Here is a 17,887-nt window from a genome sequence, read left to right on the forward strand (position 1 = left end):
AATCAGTGTAAATATAATAGGTTATCTTAAGGGACTCATAAAGGAAAACCTTCAGCTATTTAAAGATGTTTTTGGTGAAAATGAAACACCAAAGCAACATTATCTTATTCATGTACCAAGTCAGATTCTAAAATTTGGACCATTAACCAGAGCATGGGCAATGAGATTTGAAGCCAAACACCAGCAGTTTAAAAAATTCCTCTTTTTCGAAGGGACTTGACAATGATTGGTGGTGAATCCACCTACTCAAGAATCCTTGATGCAAATGAAAGAGCTGCTGTGGAGGGTTACATTTCAAGGTTCTACCCGACCTTTAGAGAGCTGTCAGACGTTTCAATGTCCCAAGCAGCTTTTGTGACAGTCCATGGGACTTGTTATAAAAGTGATGTTAACACAATTTTGTCAGCAGAAATGAAAGATGGAAATCCTCTGTTTGGCTCACTTTAGAAGATATGGTTTTGCAGCACGTATGTTTTCTTTGGCCTCAGTCTTTATGACATTGTTGAGTTTTCAAGTGATCTTAATAGCTATCAGATAAAGGATGAAGAACTACTTAGCGGCCTGTTTATTGTAGAAGTAGAGGACCTTTCGATTTCATCAGTAATGCATGTATACAGGCACAATGGAAACAAGTATATTTGTCCCAGGGAGGATCAGAATGCCTTCTTGTATAATTGACGTTGTTAAGAGGACTTTTTTTTCGAGTGATTTCATGAAACTCAATTTGAAATTTAAGTTTACTATTAATACATCATACTTTTTGTAGTTTAGATTCTGGCATATCGCAATGCTACTTACCAAGGCTCAGGAAGGCTCAGGTAGATGCTGACGGTTTTCAGATTTACTTCAAGGTAACATCTGTTGCTTTACGTAATATTGTACTTGAATAAAATTTGATTTTGTCATGAAAATTTTGTCTCCAGAAAGTATTCTTAACATTTAAAAATGCTTGCAAAGAATATTTTGTTGAGCTAAAACAAATCAAGTCCCATGTACACGCTTAGATAAAACCAGTGGTATCTTCTGCAAGATTCTTACATTTTATTTAAGACACTATAGCGCCTGGTGGTAATATGTGTACATATTACTGAAACTAGGAACTGTTTATTGTTTATAAGCTTTTGGCTACTCCTCCTGACTTAATGTAGACTGGGCATTGACAGCTGACTTAATCTTGTCAACTTTCTCCTGAATGTTTTTGCAGCAGTTACCAATAACACGCGACCTATCACCTTCAAAAGACTTTGATAAAGTTGCGTTTTGGTGGACGTCAATCAAAGAAAAGCTGTTGAAATTGTTTTCAATTCTGAGAACATTTCAAGGCAGCAGAACGAAGTTTTATATGCTGACGAATGGTAAACTTTATGAAAGTTGATTTCCAAGACAGGTTATCTAAAAAATACGCGTTGTTTAGACGAAGCCGTATTTTTTTAAGAAACATTTCAAATCGCTTCACCTGACAATTGAATCAGCGATGCGTGCAAGTGAGCAAATTATCACGTGCAGTGAAATCGAAATTTTTAATTAAAAGATACCTTTTATTTGCACTTGATCTGGCTGGACAATCAATTTAAATAAAGTTTACCTTCTCTAAGCGAGTTAAAACTCTTAGTTTCTTGCAGGGTTACCTTGGAATCTTGTCAGAATTCAAAATAATTTCAACGGCTTTTCTTTGGTTGACGTCCACCAAAATGCAACTTTATCCAACTCTTTTGAATGCCGTAGGTCGCGTGTTATTGGTAACCGCTGTAACAAACAGGGTTGACTTGAAGTACTTGTGATCCTTTTCCTCAGGCATTTCTAACTTGGAAGATTTGTCACCGTCATCATCATCATCACGGGTTCAAACCCCGGCTTGACCACCACTCAGGGTCTTTAAAATTAATTGAGAAGAAAAGTACTGCCTTTGTAATGACATCTGCAAATGGTTAGACTTTCTAGTCTTCTTGGATAAGGATGATAAATCGTAGGTCCCGTCTCACAACCCCCCCTTTTTTTTTTTTTTTTTTATTTGCAAGAAAACACACAGTTACTAGACAGTAATAAATAATAAACTAGACAGTACTTACGCACTTACACTTTGTACAATATTACAATTAGCTTACTCACTCGCTGGCCCGCTAACACACCATTCACAACACTCACTCACTCATCTCATGCACTCACTCACAAAAAATTCAAAGTCACACCCGTACAAGTCATATATATATTAAATAGGTCTAAGTATTGTCCATTTCTTTTTAAATATGTCTAATGTATTATTTTTCGTACAAATAAATTTCTCTGTGTCATACTTTAACGATACTTTAAATTTGTAACCACCTATATTCGGAAGTTCGTTATTTCTTCTACACCCCCATAAATAAATTTTTCCTATAAGTAACAGGTAATTTAGTAAGGGGCATTCTGGTGTTAGAACACCGACTAAAATATCTCTCAACTCAAGATGTATTTGTTGTTTTGTCAGGGATAAGTAATATAATTCAAAGTCTTTCCAAAAAGTAATTGAGTAAGAACAATTATAAAAGAGATGCTGTATAGTTTCTGATTCCCGTTTGCAAAAAGAGCACAGATTGTCTGAAATATAGCCGATTTTATGTAATTTTGAATTAGTGTAAAGTATAGAGTTTAATACCTTAAACTGAAAGGCCTGAACGTATGGCTCAAAAGCAACTGAATGGGGAAGACAGAAAGCTTTTTTCAACGCCTCATCAGATAAATTAAATTCACACTTTAGTTTTTGCGCATGATTAGGGAAGCATGCCTTTTTACGGACAAAAAGGGAATAGTAATCTTTAGATTTCTTTTTAGTTACATCGAAAAGACCACTGTCAGTTTTGAAGGATGGATTTAGGACTATGGGATCCGGTTTATAATTAGCATTTCTTAAATTGAGCGGTATGGAGTGGCGTAGACCAGTCCATTCCAGAAAATTCGTCTTCTCTATGTATTTTGCCTGTAATTCATAAGAGTCGATATTATTAAGATCATAGCGTAAGTCGCCCACAGTTTGAATCCCATTACTGAAGTACCTTTTGTAGAAAACTGGTTTATTGTTTATTCGTATTTCTTGATTATTCCAAATAAAGTAATGCCAGTTAGTATCATTTGCATTGTCTTTGTAAAACTCAGACCACCATTTCAATAACTCTGCATAGAATTGAGAATTAATATTTAAGTCTTTAATATTATAATCGCAATTAAAAAGAACCAGACCACCTGTTTCTTTTAGAAGATATTCTAAATAGCTTTTCCATACGCCTGAATTATCACCAAAGATTCTTTTCAGCCAAGAGAGGCGGAGAGATTTGATCATGCTTTCAATATCAACCATTTTGAGGCCACCTCCCTCATAATTATTTAATGCAGATACTCTAGTTACTTTGTCTTTACCTTTCCATAGGAAATTGTATATCAAATAGTCTAATTCTTTCACTATATGTTCAGGGGTAGGTAGCAAAGAAGATATGTAAACAACTTTCGGCAAGAGCAGAGTTTTGATAATAGTAACCTTCCCGTAAAGGGATAACCCCCTGGAGGACCAGATATTAATTAATTTTTTTATCTTGTCAAGCCTTTCTGAGAAGTTTTTTTGAAAGAGAAGTTTTTTATCATATGAAAAGAAGACTCCAAGGGCTTTTATTGGATTGCTCGGCCATTTGATTCCGAGCGGCTTTATTTCATTTCCTTTCAGCGATCCCAGCCACTTTCCCTCTGTCTTTGAGCTATTGACCTTTAAACCTGATATATTTTTAAAATTCTCTAGCAACTCTAGTCTCACAACCCCTGTTCATTATTACTTTGTGGGACGTTAAAGAACCCACGCGCTGTTCGCAAGAGTAGGGGACGTAGTTCTCGGTGTTGTGGTCTGGCCTTCTATCTTTCACTATCATGTTTGGGTTGAGTGCGTGGGTGACTGGGTGAAATCTAATATATGGACCAATGCTGACGTCCGATCTCACCCCATAGAATTGTAAACCGCCATGAGACTTGGTGGTATGTGCGGTATATAAGAATTTCATTCACCCATGGACAGTATCTGAAAGGATTTCTGCTAATCCAAAGTAGAAAGAAAAAATACATACAATGGTAGAAGTTTTCTATTAGGAAATCCAGGTATATTAATATTATGTACATGTATTTAGAACATCATGTAAAGTCTCTTGTTCTAAGGGGAGGGGCTTTTAATCTGGGTGGCCTTATTATCAGAATATTGTTGTGTAAACACAGGGATTGGCCTATTACCTTTTTATAACCAAAACGAGTGGGGTTTTAAGTAAGAAGTGTTCTTAAAAGGGGAAGTATCATGGGGTTTTTGACCTTTTTTGTTAAAAATGGTGAAATAAGACCTTAACTTTGCTACAAAATAATTCTAGAACAACAAGAGGATAGAAATCAACTCAGTTCTTGAAAGGAACAACTCATGATCTGTTCTAGCGTATTTTGGAAACCAAAATGAGGGAACTTGAAAAACATTAGCCTAATATTTTTCAAGTTTCAATCCATTCCGACCTACTCTATCTCTGGCTAGAGGCTCTAAAGGGGTGATAATTTATAACAAACCTAGACAATTATTTTTTGTTTCTGTTATCAGACAAACATTTTTGGGTTTTGAAATGACAGTAGATTTTCGTGATACTTCCCCTTTAACCAAGAGTTTATGGTATCATTGTTGTCTTGCAATAACATGTACACAGATTTTTAATTACCCTTTCAATAGTTTTGCAAGCCATGTCTTCTGCCCTCCTCGGATGATCGATCTTTTCCTGGTTGATTCTTACAATCTTGTAGTGGTGATATATAGAATTAAATTAATTATTGGTTATTAGTTATATTAGTGAATGTCTAACCTACATTTTTAACTAATCCTTACGTATACAACAAGGTGTCGCACCTGATATTCTGAAAATATTTAAGGTTACACCAATTGACAAAGGAGGAGAGGTTACAGATCCTACCAATTTTCGCCCCACACTGTATCTCAACGTTATCAACGTTTTCACAAATATTTGAAAAACTTATACACAAGCAACTTAACAACTACATTGAGAAGCAGAAAATCCTCTTTCAATTTCAATTTGGCTTTAGAAAAGGACATTCAACCGCCGAAGCTATAACTGAAATCACAAATACACTAAGAAAAGCCATTGATAATAATTTATACACTTGTGGTATTTTCCCAGACTTTTCAAAAGCCTCTTATACTTTAAACCATACGATCTTGCTGAGAAAACTGGAAGCCTATGGAATAAAGGGGACTCCTTTAAACTGGTTTCAAAAATATCTTACAAATAGGAAACAGTATGTTGAGTTGGATAGGGTTAAGTCTCCCAAGCAGACAATGTTATGTGGAATCCCACAAGGAATCACACTAGGACCTCGCCTATTTTTGATATACATTAATGATTTGCCAAATATGATATGTTGCTTCGTATTAACCAACACACTGGCCATAATTTTGTCCACGTGTGTGTGTTGTGCACATTGTTTGTGTATATTGTCAGTAAAAACAGCACGAAATGTGTAGTTTGCCAGAAAAGGTTTGCTACAATACATTAGGCTTATCAACTGTGTTAAACATGAATGTTTGAGTCCAAAATATATGTAGCAATTCGACATAACTGATCGCAAAACCTCGAGCGATCTTGCCTTCGGCCATCGCTCAAGACCCTTCAACTTTCATTCATACATTTACTATTGTTTTTTTAAGCATTCATTGTTGCTTTAACTTATTGCAGCTTTTCGCTTACCTTTCTTTTATAGGCACAGACACGAGGAATTATTTGTGATTGTGGTAAGAAGTACAAGACTAGAGGAGGCTATGGAAGGCACAGGGCTACGAAGCATACAGAAAATGATGGGGAGATGGCCAAGTTCACAGCAAGCCTTCTGGCCGAAATAGTAAGCAGTGCTGTGCTGAAGGTTAAAGAGAGAAAGGAGTTCTAGTCTTAGGAGTGCAAGTCTTAGGAATGAGAAAACTTGCCTCATATTTGAAATACAGGAAGGATCTCAAGAATTCTCTCTTCTCAAAACAATTTATGACTCACTTCAAAAGAAAGGAGATGCCGAAAAGTTTTATTCCAATTTCTACGGAAATGTTGCATTGAATGCCACCAAATACTTCAAAGGACTGACACAAAATGCAGCAACTTTGCTTGCAATGAAAGTGGTAGACAGTATATTGGTACACTGCAAGCAACAGAAGCACTCTACTACAAGCAGTGAAACTCTGCCTCCACTGACAGACAAACAAAAGGCTGGTCTACAGTATGTTGCTGGATATGTTCTACAAAACCTCGGTAAGAAACATTATAGGGTAAATTCAGATGAAAGCCAACAAGCTATGGCCATCCTCAAGACTGGAAAACTGGAAAGTAGTGACTCACAGAAGCAGAAGCTGGTATCAAGTTTGAACAGAGGGGGGCTTTGGTCAGTTACTTTACCAGAAAAAAAAGTTTTTTGAAGACTGAACATTATTTCAGACAATCCACTTGGAAAACTGGTTTGCAAAAAATGGACTTTGTGGGTATAATTAAAAAATTGACTAGCGACGGTGACATATTGGCCAACTACCATCTCATTGTGGCTGATGCTGGATGCAAACCTGACAGTCACTATCACGCCAGGAATTAGGTTATATACCTCTGAAAGTAATGCAGGTATGAATTGATAGTTCTTAAATAAAATATGTTTAATTATGATGCAGCAGATGTTTTTCACTCGCATGACGGAACATAAGAAATGCAATATTATCAGGGATCAAAATTAACTTTTTTATCAAGTTGCGAGCAGGTGACTAACTCAAAACTCTACCTAATTTATAGCAGGAAGTCACATTCTGGTTATCTAGCATGTTGAGTGAATGTGGCAAATGAGCATGTCCAGTGATAGCCTCAAAAGCTGACTATGCACGTAACACTAAGAAAGGCTGTAATTCCATATGAGCGTTAAAAATATGTGTAAATTTGCTTGAAATATTGAAAGGTACAGTAAATAGCAACCGGTCTTGTAATACATGGTTCAATTTTAACTGTTACCATTCCCCCTCCCTGGCCAATCCCGGGACAAATCCAGTCCTTCTGGCCCGAGTGTGTGGATTCTTTTAATACTTTGCCGGTCATTGCTAATTGCCAATGCGGATAAGTTTATAACATAAACATAAAGGGCAATCAACATAACAAATCTCCGAAAAAAAAAAGCTTTTTTCCCCGAGGGTAAATGTAGTAATAAACATCTCCAAAGCCGCTGTGTGTTAGAAAAAATGTTCCTGGTTGGCTGCACTAAATCATGTGACATGTAGCAAACTCCACTATCGATAAACAACACACCTCTTAGCCTGCAAACACAGACGTATTTCCAGCTTGGAGAGAAGCGGCAGCTGGAAGTAAGTCTGCATTTGCAGGTTACACACCTTGTCGTCAGGCTGTTAAATATCATTGATCGATAAACTTGGATGTTGGTCAAGTACATGCAGGGAATGAATTTGGAACAGTAAACATAAGAAATTAAAGAAAAATTTGCTCCTTTGAGGCCTTTGAAACGTTCTGTCAAGACATACTCCATACCCTCTTGTAGCGGGAACTTGCAAACCTCGATCACAAAATGCACAGTTAGCTGGAATCCTTCATATGTCTGCCACGATATGAACATTTTGCCCCTGGCGGTTCGGGTGAAATTTCCTGGTCTGCTGTCAGTACTCGCCTTCCACTTTCTTAGATATTCCAGAAACCCTGTCAACCACTGGAACCTACAGTAATAATTAAGAGAAATTTAATTATTATTCATTCAAATATATTTTCTTCATTTATGATTGGTTTTGCAAAAAATCTTCGCCAAAATGAGAACCCTTTTTTAAAAATACATTTTGTGTTTTTTTAGAGCTCTGGAAATATTTTGAGTTAATAATAATACAATTATTGAATTTGGCTTTCGTATGATATGAAGAATTATCAGATCTCAGAGGGTCTGCATAATTCTTCATATCATTCTCAGCCTCATCTAATAATTGCTAATAATATTATCAATTTGACTTAATATAAAACATATTCTATTTAATATTTAATAATAAATTATTTTGCATTTGGATTATTGAGTGCCAGTATACCCCTATTAATTTATTTTTAACAAAACATCTAGATTTTAGAAAGTGTTTTCTTGCCACCCTCCAACCCCCCCCCCCCCCCCCACCCTCAAAGCACACTCCACCAAAAACATCTGTCAGGAATTTCTGCTCATGAAATGTGATCCAGCTTTGAATTACTTTTAACAATATTCACATACCTTTCATCATCAGTAGATCTGTAGGGTGCAAGGAAGACAATGTAAGAAACTGTCTACCATCGCACAGAACTTTGAAGTTGCTGCTGCTTCCAGGGGACCAAATGACTGAAGCACTGCTGCTACCGAGGGACTGAGAACTTGAGCTGCTAGATTCCCTTGTGTTACAGAATATGAGCTCAGATTGATATGGTCATATGTGAGCTTGGGTAGCAACTTTAAACCATTGTCAATGTCTTGATAAAATAGTTGACCAATGTGTTCCCACAAAATGAATAGTCCATTTTTCCATATGTATCTAGTGCAGGTGCTAGAGCCAGAGTGATACAAACAGTTCCGAGTAGTCTTGATCAGGTGGGGGGCATCAGACATGAAGTAAATGGAACTATGAGGCGCAAACAGGTTGATTGTCCGATAACACACATCTGTGCCTGAATCTCCATCCAGAGGCTTGTGTAATTTGTAAAACCCTCTGTTCGGGGAAGCAACATCAGAGGTAGTGGCAATTACCCACAGATTGCAGCTGTGTTCAAGGATGCAGACTGCCTCCCAGAATATGGGCATCAACTGTGCAGCGGTTACACCATTTGTTGAAAAGTATGCCAAAGAAAATTTTAGCTCAGTACACACACCACGTATAAAGAATACCAAAGCATGCGTTGCAAGATCATCTGACTTATCCAAAACTGAACAGTTTAAGTCCAGATCACCAAGATCAGTAAAGCCAATTAACTCTCCAGTAACCTTGTTGAAAACAAGGCTTTATTGTACTTTCATCTCGTCAAACAACAAGACAACATAGCGTTGAACATCAAAATATGATTCAGTGAGAGACTTAAGCTCCTCTACAATTTCCTTTTTAAATCCCCTTTGAGGCCTGATAGCATTTCTGTAATCCTTGAGACGTCTTTGGCTTGGAAGTACCAACACCTTGCTATTACGCAGTTCCTCGTAGCATGAGGGCGACTTTGCCGCAAGCGACAGGCAAAAACGAATGATCATTGGATGGTACCGTACACCAGTAGAACTACTTGAAAATAACTTTTTCTGTTGCTCCCAGAACAGCTTCATGAATGGGGTAATTTCAGCATCATCAGCTGATTTGAGAATCTTAGAAAAGTCATTGCTAAGTTCATGATCCACGCATCTACAGGCATCTCATTCAGCTTTCTTTCCAGCTCTGCGCATTGTAACTGCTGCCCCTGCAAAGTCAGCTTTATCCTTTCTGGGTCTGCCTTAGACACCAGTGCCTTAACATGGGCAGGTTTCAACTGTCGTCTCTCCTTTGCATTACTGGAACTTCTTGCAGACACCAAGTATTCAGTACAAGCAACACACTCAGAGTCCTGTTCACAAAGGAGCAGGCAGCCCTTTGCCCTCCAAAATCCCTCGTGTGGGAACTGCTGACTGTCCTCATCTACCACCAAGTCTTGATTCAAAGGAATGACATGAGGGTAAAGTTTACTTGTCATTTCGGAAGCATTCACTCCACTACATAGTTTATATGCCTCCAACTTTTTCACGAGCACAGAGACAGTTACATTGTGCATCGTGCATGTCGTGATCCTCCACAAGAAATGATCCAAATACTTTCACAGTAAAACACAGACTTTCATCGATGATTATGTCCAGCTCTGGCAATAGAAAATGTTCGACTTGTTTTCTGAGAACAAGTCTGTCAGCAAATAACTTGTGGTTCCAGTCATTAATAGTTTTTAAGACTTTCACTCTTTGACACAATTCATTGAATATCTTGTACCAAACTCTACTCGACGAAGGTTGCTTGCAGTCTTTCACCACCGATCTGCCGGGTCTTGGCGTTGGCTTTGTCATTTCGTGACTCTTTTCCAGCATATTCAGCGTCGGTAGGGCACCAAATCGCGGTTTCTTCTTGGTCATTTTTTCAGATTGAACTGTAAACAAAAAGAAAGAGGCAAAATTAAGACTCAAAAACCATTAAAATCAAGAGAACAACAGGCTTGTAGAAAGGCCAAACTGTAAACAGTGCGAAGTCAAAGTGTAAATAAAAGTGCAAATCTCACGAGTAATAAAAACAATACTCACAGATTTCAATATCTTTAGCTGCGAAATGCTTCTCACATGTGAACACACGGTCTTTTTCTATCAACTCCCTGAAACTATGATCCAAATCCCTCGTCTTTTTATCTCCCCAAGCCATTCTTTCCTCCATGTTGAATGGGCTTCGTCCTTCGCCAATGCCAACTTCCACATGCCAATTCCCTTCGTTCTACCACAAGATTTGCAGTTAAATACTGCGCAGTTCTCTCCTGGCATCACTTTATCTTTAAACTCTTCTCATTAGATTTGGAAATATACACAGAAAGTGCAGAAAACTTCTCAAATACAACGCGACTCGTAGCAAAGTTACTTACAAGTCGCCATCTTGTTGATTTGTGTGTGCAGGGTCAAGATCACGTGACCAAGCAAAAACCGTAACAAAGAGATGTTCCTTTGAAGTCCGCCAGCTTTCATAACCAGTCTCCTCTACTAACTATGCCCTCACACACCCTGCCACTTATGAGATCCTGCTTTGCAACACCTGCAAGTTAGCCTGCGTCGCAGACAGTCTATGCAATCCCTGGTATAGTCCGATATCAAGTTCTCTATAGGCCTTGAGTGACAAGTCGGGCTGCAACGCAGGCTACTGCAAGCTTACTTCCATGTTCTTTCCTTTTATACTATACATGGGATTTTCTGTCAACTTACGTACTTTTTGTTTCACTATTTTTAAATGATTCCAATGCTATAATTTTTGTTAATAAAATAATTATTATTTTGTTGGATCTTTTAAGATGACTATCTCTTATCACAAAATAAAATGTCCCAATTATATTAGAATTTAGAAATGTTCCAGTCAAATGAAATTCTCCACTAAACCCCTCCCCCCTCCCCTAAGCTACCCAGATTTAGGGAGTGCAATTTACCACGTTTACGTCTGGAAGAATTTGACCCAAATCATGCTCAATGGTGATTGCTGTGTATGAAAAAACTATCACAAAAGAGAAAGATATATTAGACTATACTTTTACTTACAAAGTAGTTCTTTGATTCAGTACATGCCAAAACAGCAAGTTGTTTTCCAATCGATCCTATGTCAATGTCCTACAAACACCGCCTGTCTAGCAGGGACAGTGTTTTACCAGATATTTCATTTTCTAGTATGGAATCATAATAATAAGCTTATATGAGTGGTGCGTTAAACATTGAAAACATGGTCAAATAATTATAGTATGGGCTTCCTTACTTTTCCTATAAATTATGTGAATCTATTGTATATTAATTTAAAATAATACATATATAGGCCACATGCAAATTTTAATATAAGTAAGGACAAAAACTGTGAGAAGTCTTTCCCCGCCGCTCTGCACATCGATTAACCATCTCCCTTTTTACCGCCAGCTCTGTGAGCAAACTAATAGCTAATTCAGCAGGACTCCATTCCACTGATTGTTCATAAAAAGGGAAAAATAACACTTATCTGGGACGAGAGCCGACTGGAACACAAACATTTTTAACCAAAGAATAAATTGAAAGTAGCCACTCTGCAACAACATCAAGCTGCTCTGCACAGTTGTGTGGCATGGGAGTGTACAACTTCAAATTTTACCCACTAGTTTCTTGGCGTCTCATTTTTTTGTTAATGTACTTAACTGCAGGTGTAACTTGTTTAACGAATGTTTATTAAACTATGGCTCCACTAATCCTTAAAATAAGCGCTTCCTAAGCTTATTGTTTTCAACAAATGAACAAGAAATGGCGCAGAAAACAAAGCTTATTATTATGGTTTTGAAGAGACCGTAAAAGCTAAATAAGTACTTGTAATGGCACACTTTCAATAGCTAGCATTTCAAAAATATCTACCTGGGATTTCTGAAGACACTGCAACTACCTCCCTATCTTCAACCATGCCAAAACGAAATAAACCCAAATTTCTCAGGAGCTAGCTGTGATCGGACCTTTCCTGACTTCCTTGCAGCAACGACTTTCGTTTTGGCACATTCAATTTCTCATTCCCAGATCCCTGTGTCTTTATGCTTACCAGACCCTGCGCGTACACTGAAAGAATGAACATGATGGACTCAATATGGCATTGGTCATAAACTTTGCGGTTCTTTTCTTTCCTGTCTATCTGTGTTTTGATTTGTGTGTTAAACAAACTGGAATGCAAGCAGAGGAAGACTTTTCTCTTACTTGCTGCCATCGCAGTTAACCGCTAGAGCTAGAGAAATCAGCAAGCAAGGAACACCTCATGTACACTGTCCATGTGATAAATGCAATGGTAGGGCAACTTGGGTATGACCGCACGGAGGCACATGAAGTCAGAACGTGAACAATCATCTCAGCTTTCACCTGTTAAAAAAAACGTAAAACGGTGGAGGAACTGGAGTACTCACCTTTGGAGTATCCTGTGGAATATGAAGAGCACGGATTTGAACTCCAAAATGTTTTTCGTTTCGCAGACACTTAGAGTGAATTGCCACAAACAAGTGATCTTTGTGCTGGGGCAGATGGCGCGGGCCATGATCATGATGATGTTTCATCCAACAACTGTAGTAGTTCTGGTGGTTCAGGGTCAGCTGATAATGATGACAAGTCAGGACTAAGTGATGATGAAACAAGCTCGGTTAACAATGATGATGAGGAAGAGAGTGTAAAGAAGTTTGTGCCTGTGGAATATGAAGAGCACGGAGTTGAACTCCAAAATGTTTTTTTGTTTTGCAGACACTTACAGCGAATTGCCACAACCAAGTGATCGTTGTGCTGGGGCAGATGGTGCGGGCCATGATCATAATGTTGTTTCATCCAAAGTTCTGGTGGTTCAGGGTCAGCTGATAATGATGACGAGTCAGGACCAAGTGGTGATGAAACAGGCTCGGTTGGCAGTGATGATGAGGAAGAGAGTGTAAAGAAGTTTGTGAAGGAGAGTGTTCTTATATCATGATGATGTAGTATTCACCGATGTTACCTAGAAGGCAGCCTCATTTCTAGAGTCTGTGCCCTTCTTACCCTTGGACCTGGGAAAGGGTTAGATTGAAGGGAGTGCTGTTTATGGATACTACCCAGAAATGTTCCTATGGATATTTTTGCTCGAATAATTGCTTTAAAATTATTGAGGAGAAATCAAGCAAAAACGAAACATAAACTGTCCCCCACTTTTTTGCAACTGAGTTTATAAAACAAAAAATGTAGTTAAAGAAAAGATAATATTTACCATATAAATGTAAAGAATCTTCTTTAATTAAATCGAAAATAAATTATTCATGTACAATAAAAATTATAGCAGTGGTTTTAAAAATGAGTTTGCAAGTTTGCTTTACTGTTTCCTTTTTAATGGATTATCACATGCTAGAAGTGATTTTCCAAAAAAACTATCATCAAAACTAACTTGGAGTTGTATTGGTAAATAACTGGTTTATCAGTCACTTAACAATCCAAGTCTGGTTTCATGGTATTTTATTGGATGGTCGAATGATTGATATACCAATGATATTCCACAAACCGTCCTTCCACTTAAGAAATTTTAACGAATTCCAATATTATTCCAATATTGGATAGTTTATTTTAAATGTTTTCCAATAATAATCCATCTTGGAATCTCAGAATGTTTTCCTGTGTGTACATATAATGCAAATGCACTGGAAATAATGGTAGAGTTACATATAAGACAGTGTTGCGTTCCATAGCCATTTACTTGGTAGTTTTTGGAACAACAAAACTAACTTGTAATACTTATTTACAATAAGCATATGAGAGTGGTTTGCACTTAAAGCTCGTAATATTGAGTTTCTGGGAGTTATGAAATATTCCCAACCTATTAACGCAACAAAAGGATAAACATGTAACAGGTATATTGGCTAAATAGCCTCATAACCAGTGGCTTTTCTAGAACCTGGCCAAGTTATTTTGAACTGTTAAAAATTGTTCTTCACATGTAGTTTTCAAAGAACCAAAAACTGCAACAAACACTGAAAATGGAAGGAGCCCATTGGCTTCTGACAATGCTTATTTCGCCAATGAAATGTAAACTTTAAACGATTTTTCCTCTTCTACTGTAAAACAACCATAACAAATATTGAATAAATCTATTTTCTATATCAAATAAAGTGTTAACAATTCATGGCAAATTTCAGCCTGGGGGTTAGGGGGTGGAAGAGATTTTGTTGAAGTTACATGTCTGATTAAATTCAGCCTGGGTGCAATTGAAAATACAGTCAAGATGGCTCCCAGAATGATTTTTTTTAGTGAAATAACAATATGATTTTGTGCTCTCAAACCCATTTTTCAGCATGAAGTAAAATGTTACTGCGTTTAAATAATTTTTTCAAAACAATTGCTTAGGCTAAGATTTCCAGCCTAATCAGCAACTTCTTTTTAAGAAGATTTGTTCAGGAAGCTGGGATAAAGTTGCAGCTCCCCCAACTGGCGTGAACTTTCTCAAGTGTTTACCACATTTATTCTTAATATAACAGTGTATTTGTGGCTAACCAATCAACCAAACAATCTTGACTTAAAGGGCTTCACTGTAACTGTACCTTGAAGTAGCAATGAAACACACAGGGCCATTTTGGTTATTTATGACCTGAACCTAATTAACTGACTTGAACTGAAATAATCGATTTCCAAAGGCTTGACCTTTGGAAAATGCTAACATGAAGACACTTTTTAATGCATCATAGCCTGTGATGTGACTCACGAGAAATGTATTTTCCATGTCACAGGCCCCTACTAAGGGAAAGCAAAAAGAGCATGCTTGGTTGTGGATTAGACATTCATGTTCAAACTTTGCTGTGATTTTGATGTTTTCTTCATTCAATTGCCAGTGTTTCTGGCCCGTAAGCTATCCCAGTATTCTAGCAGACACCGAGTCAGCTTTTTCAAACTTCTCAATCAATGGCTCTGCGACTGCTCCTTAAATGTCTGGGTCTGGATCATTCTCATTGTAATTCCATGCAACAACAACAAAAACGTTTATTTAAACACAATAAAATATGATTACAGCAACTTGCTGATTGGATCGTGTATTTGAGATAAAACCTATATCCCTAATAATTAAAATTTTATGGAAAAACAAATGTATAATTAAAACTAATACCAGTTAATAGTCCCCAGCAGATTTCAGATACATCCAAAAAGCCACACTGTTGCTAACCGACCTCGCCAAATTAAGGCAACAGCAATGTCATAACCAGTAATATTTGCATCATCGAAGGCCACAAGGAAATCCTGAGAATTGTCCATTAATGTCTCGTCAAGAAGAGCCTGCTGGAGAGTATTCATCAATGTGGCATCCACATTTTGACCTGCCCTATCACAAATAAAGGCTGGCAGGCATTTGGTTGATTTGTAACAATGTCTGACAGCCCATACAGGGTTAGTCCTTCTTTGAATTCATTTAGGTATAGGATATGCTTGTTGACTAAACTGACTGTGACAGATCTAACCATATCATCAGTATGCCTTCAAGTTTTCCTTGCAAAGAGGTCCGATGCTGCTTTCTGGAATTGATTAAGGTAACTTGGACACCACAGACACCACCATGGGATAGAATAGCTTTTTTGAGTTCGTCTGCAGTGACTACACCATGGCCTTCGTTAATGTAGTGAAGGATGTGGGCTTTGATGGTGGCACCTCTTCTGTCACATGGACCCTTACTGCCTTGTGGGTCACTAAAGTCTACTCTCTCAACTTTAATACCAGTCGCTTGTTCCATAAGTTGACAAGTGGCTAACATGATGACACTGTGGTAACACCCCGCATTGTCCTGTCGGAGAAAGGCAGTTGAAATTTCGGGATGTTCTCTCGAGCCCCTGTAGTGTGTGTCGGATGATGCTGACCACCACGTCGCTGTCTTGACTGTAATTCTCGACTATGTGTACAAACGCTTGCTGTTGTAGCTTTTCAGCAAGCTTACGGACAACAACACTAATATGCCAAGAAGTTCCTCTTTTGGCAAGCCAATAAGCTTGAGTTTCCCTGAACTTATGCAGCAGAAATTTCAACCCCCAGTCTTGTGTGATGAGAACTGAGGTTTTGTCAAGTCTTTCTAGAAGACTCGTTCGCACCTTATCCTGCTGAATTGACCTTACAGTATTGTGCAAAAGTAGTGCAAACGAAATTCTACGAATTTGTTCTTTGTTCTCCCGAACTTTTGAGCGAGATTTCGTGCAATTTCGAGCGAAAAACTTCACCTTCAAACGACATTTCATGTGACATTTTGTCGAAATATCGCACGATATTTCGGAAGGTCAAACGAAAAATCCCTATTGCGAAAATTTGCGCGGCAACTACAGTTAATAAGAACCTGAGTGACAGCGAGGTAGTGATTCACATCGCTTCCGATTACACAGCCGAAAGGTTTAATAGTCCAGATGCCTGAACGAAACTTGTCATAATCTGTCTTGTACACATTTGCTAACAAATGAATAACAAACTTAATAAATCAACAACGGAAAGATCATCTACCTACTTGGAGACAAACAGACATGTAAGTGAGAAATGTTTGTCATGGAAAGAACGTACATATATAACAGTAAGCTTATGTGAAAGTCACGCAAAATGTAAACAAAACACTTCAGTCGACCGTGATATAAAGTTGCAATATTCTTTGACCGTTACCTCTCAAATACTTGTGTGATGCTAACGAAATGAAAATATAACCTCTGATTGAGATTTCCATGTTTAGGTTCTTAAAGTATAAGAAATATAATGATTAGGATTAAGTGGAATGTGCTGCAAAAGGAAAACAAAACGAATATTGCTTGTTTCACCAGCGAGTCGACAAAACGATTCAGTCGAAGGAATGTGGTTAATTTTAAATGTTAATTCCATGACCACACTTCTCTTACATTGTGTAATGCTAATGAAATGAAAGGAGTTCCCTGAGAAGGTTGCAATGGCTGAGATTGTGAACATCAAATGTCCAAACTTTTTGGAAACAACTTATTTGCATAAAGCTATTAAAGCATCACGCTCGGTCTCGCGGGTTCATATTACTTGTACGCTAAACCTCAATGAATATGTGAGTGATCATCGCGGTTACGACCGCTACTTAAGCAGTTATTAAAATAAACCTTGAGAAAAACAAACAAAAAAACAATTCAGGGTTGATCAGGATTCGAACCCACTACCTCTGTGATATCGGTGAAGTGGAAACGAAGCCGTGCTATGCTCGGTGGCACGTGCCAAATAAACAATCACTCTATAAACTAAATGCTTGTAAAGAAATAATAAACGGTGCATCTTAAGCACTTTTGTAACGAAATCCATTGTTTAAAACGGCAGCAAAGCTTCAAAACTCAGTAGAAGGGTAGTTCCAGTCAAAAGCGCTTTCGATCTGCGTGCCAGCCGTACTTGTGGACACTTTGATGACGTCTTTACAAAACATCTCATCACTTAGTATCACAGGGCACCTAAGATTAGGACGACCTTGTAACTTAATTATTGCTTTCCGTCTCACCCTCAAAGTTTTCACGTCTTTCTTAGCTTTACGGTGACACAACACATTTTTATTGTTGCAATTTACCGCCCGCTTTTTCCCAACAAAATGGAAGCAGACTCCATTTAAGATAAACTACAATTTTATTTCTAA

General features: G+C 37.8%; 3 pseudogenes; 2 read left to right on the forward strand and 1 right to left on the reverse strand.

Moving 5' to 3' along the window:
• The window catches only part of LOC146487577 (uncharacterized), a 205,385-nt pseudogene that overhangs the window by 84,441 nt on the left and 103,057 nt on the right, over positions 1 to 17,887 (forward strand).
• On the forward strand, positions 223 to 6,633 carry LOC146487582 (uncharacterized; annotated as a pseudogene).
• Positions 6,635 to 10,572, reverse strand: LOC146487583 (uncharacterized; annotated as a pseudogene).

This window comes from Pavona decussata, unplaced genomic scaffold (genome assembly GCF_977016875.1).
Source record: "Pavona decussata unplaced genomic scaffold, jaPavDecu1.1 SCAFFOLD_14, whole genome shotgun sequence".
Classification (NCBI taxonomy): domain Eukaryota; kingdom Metazoa; phylum Cnidaria; class Anthozoa; order Scleractinia; family Agariciidae; genus Pavona; species Pavona decussata.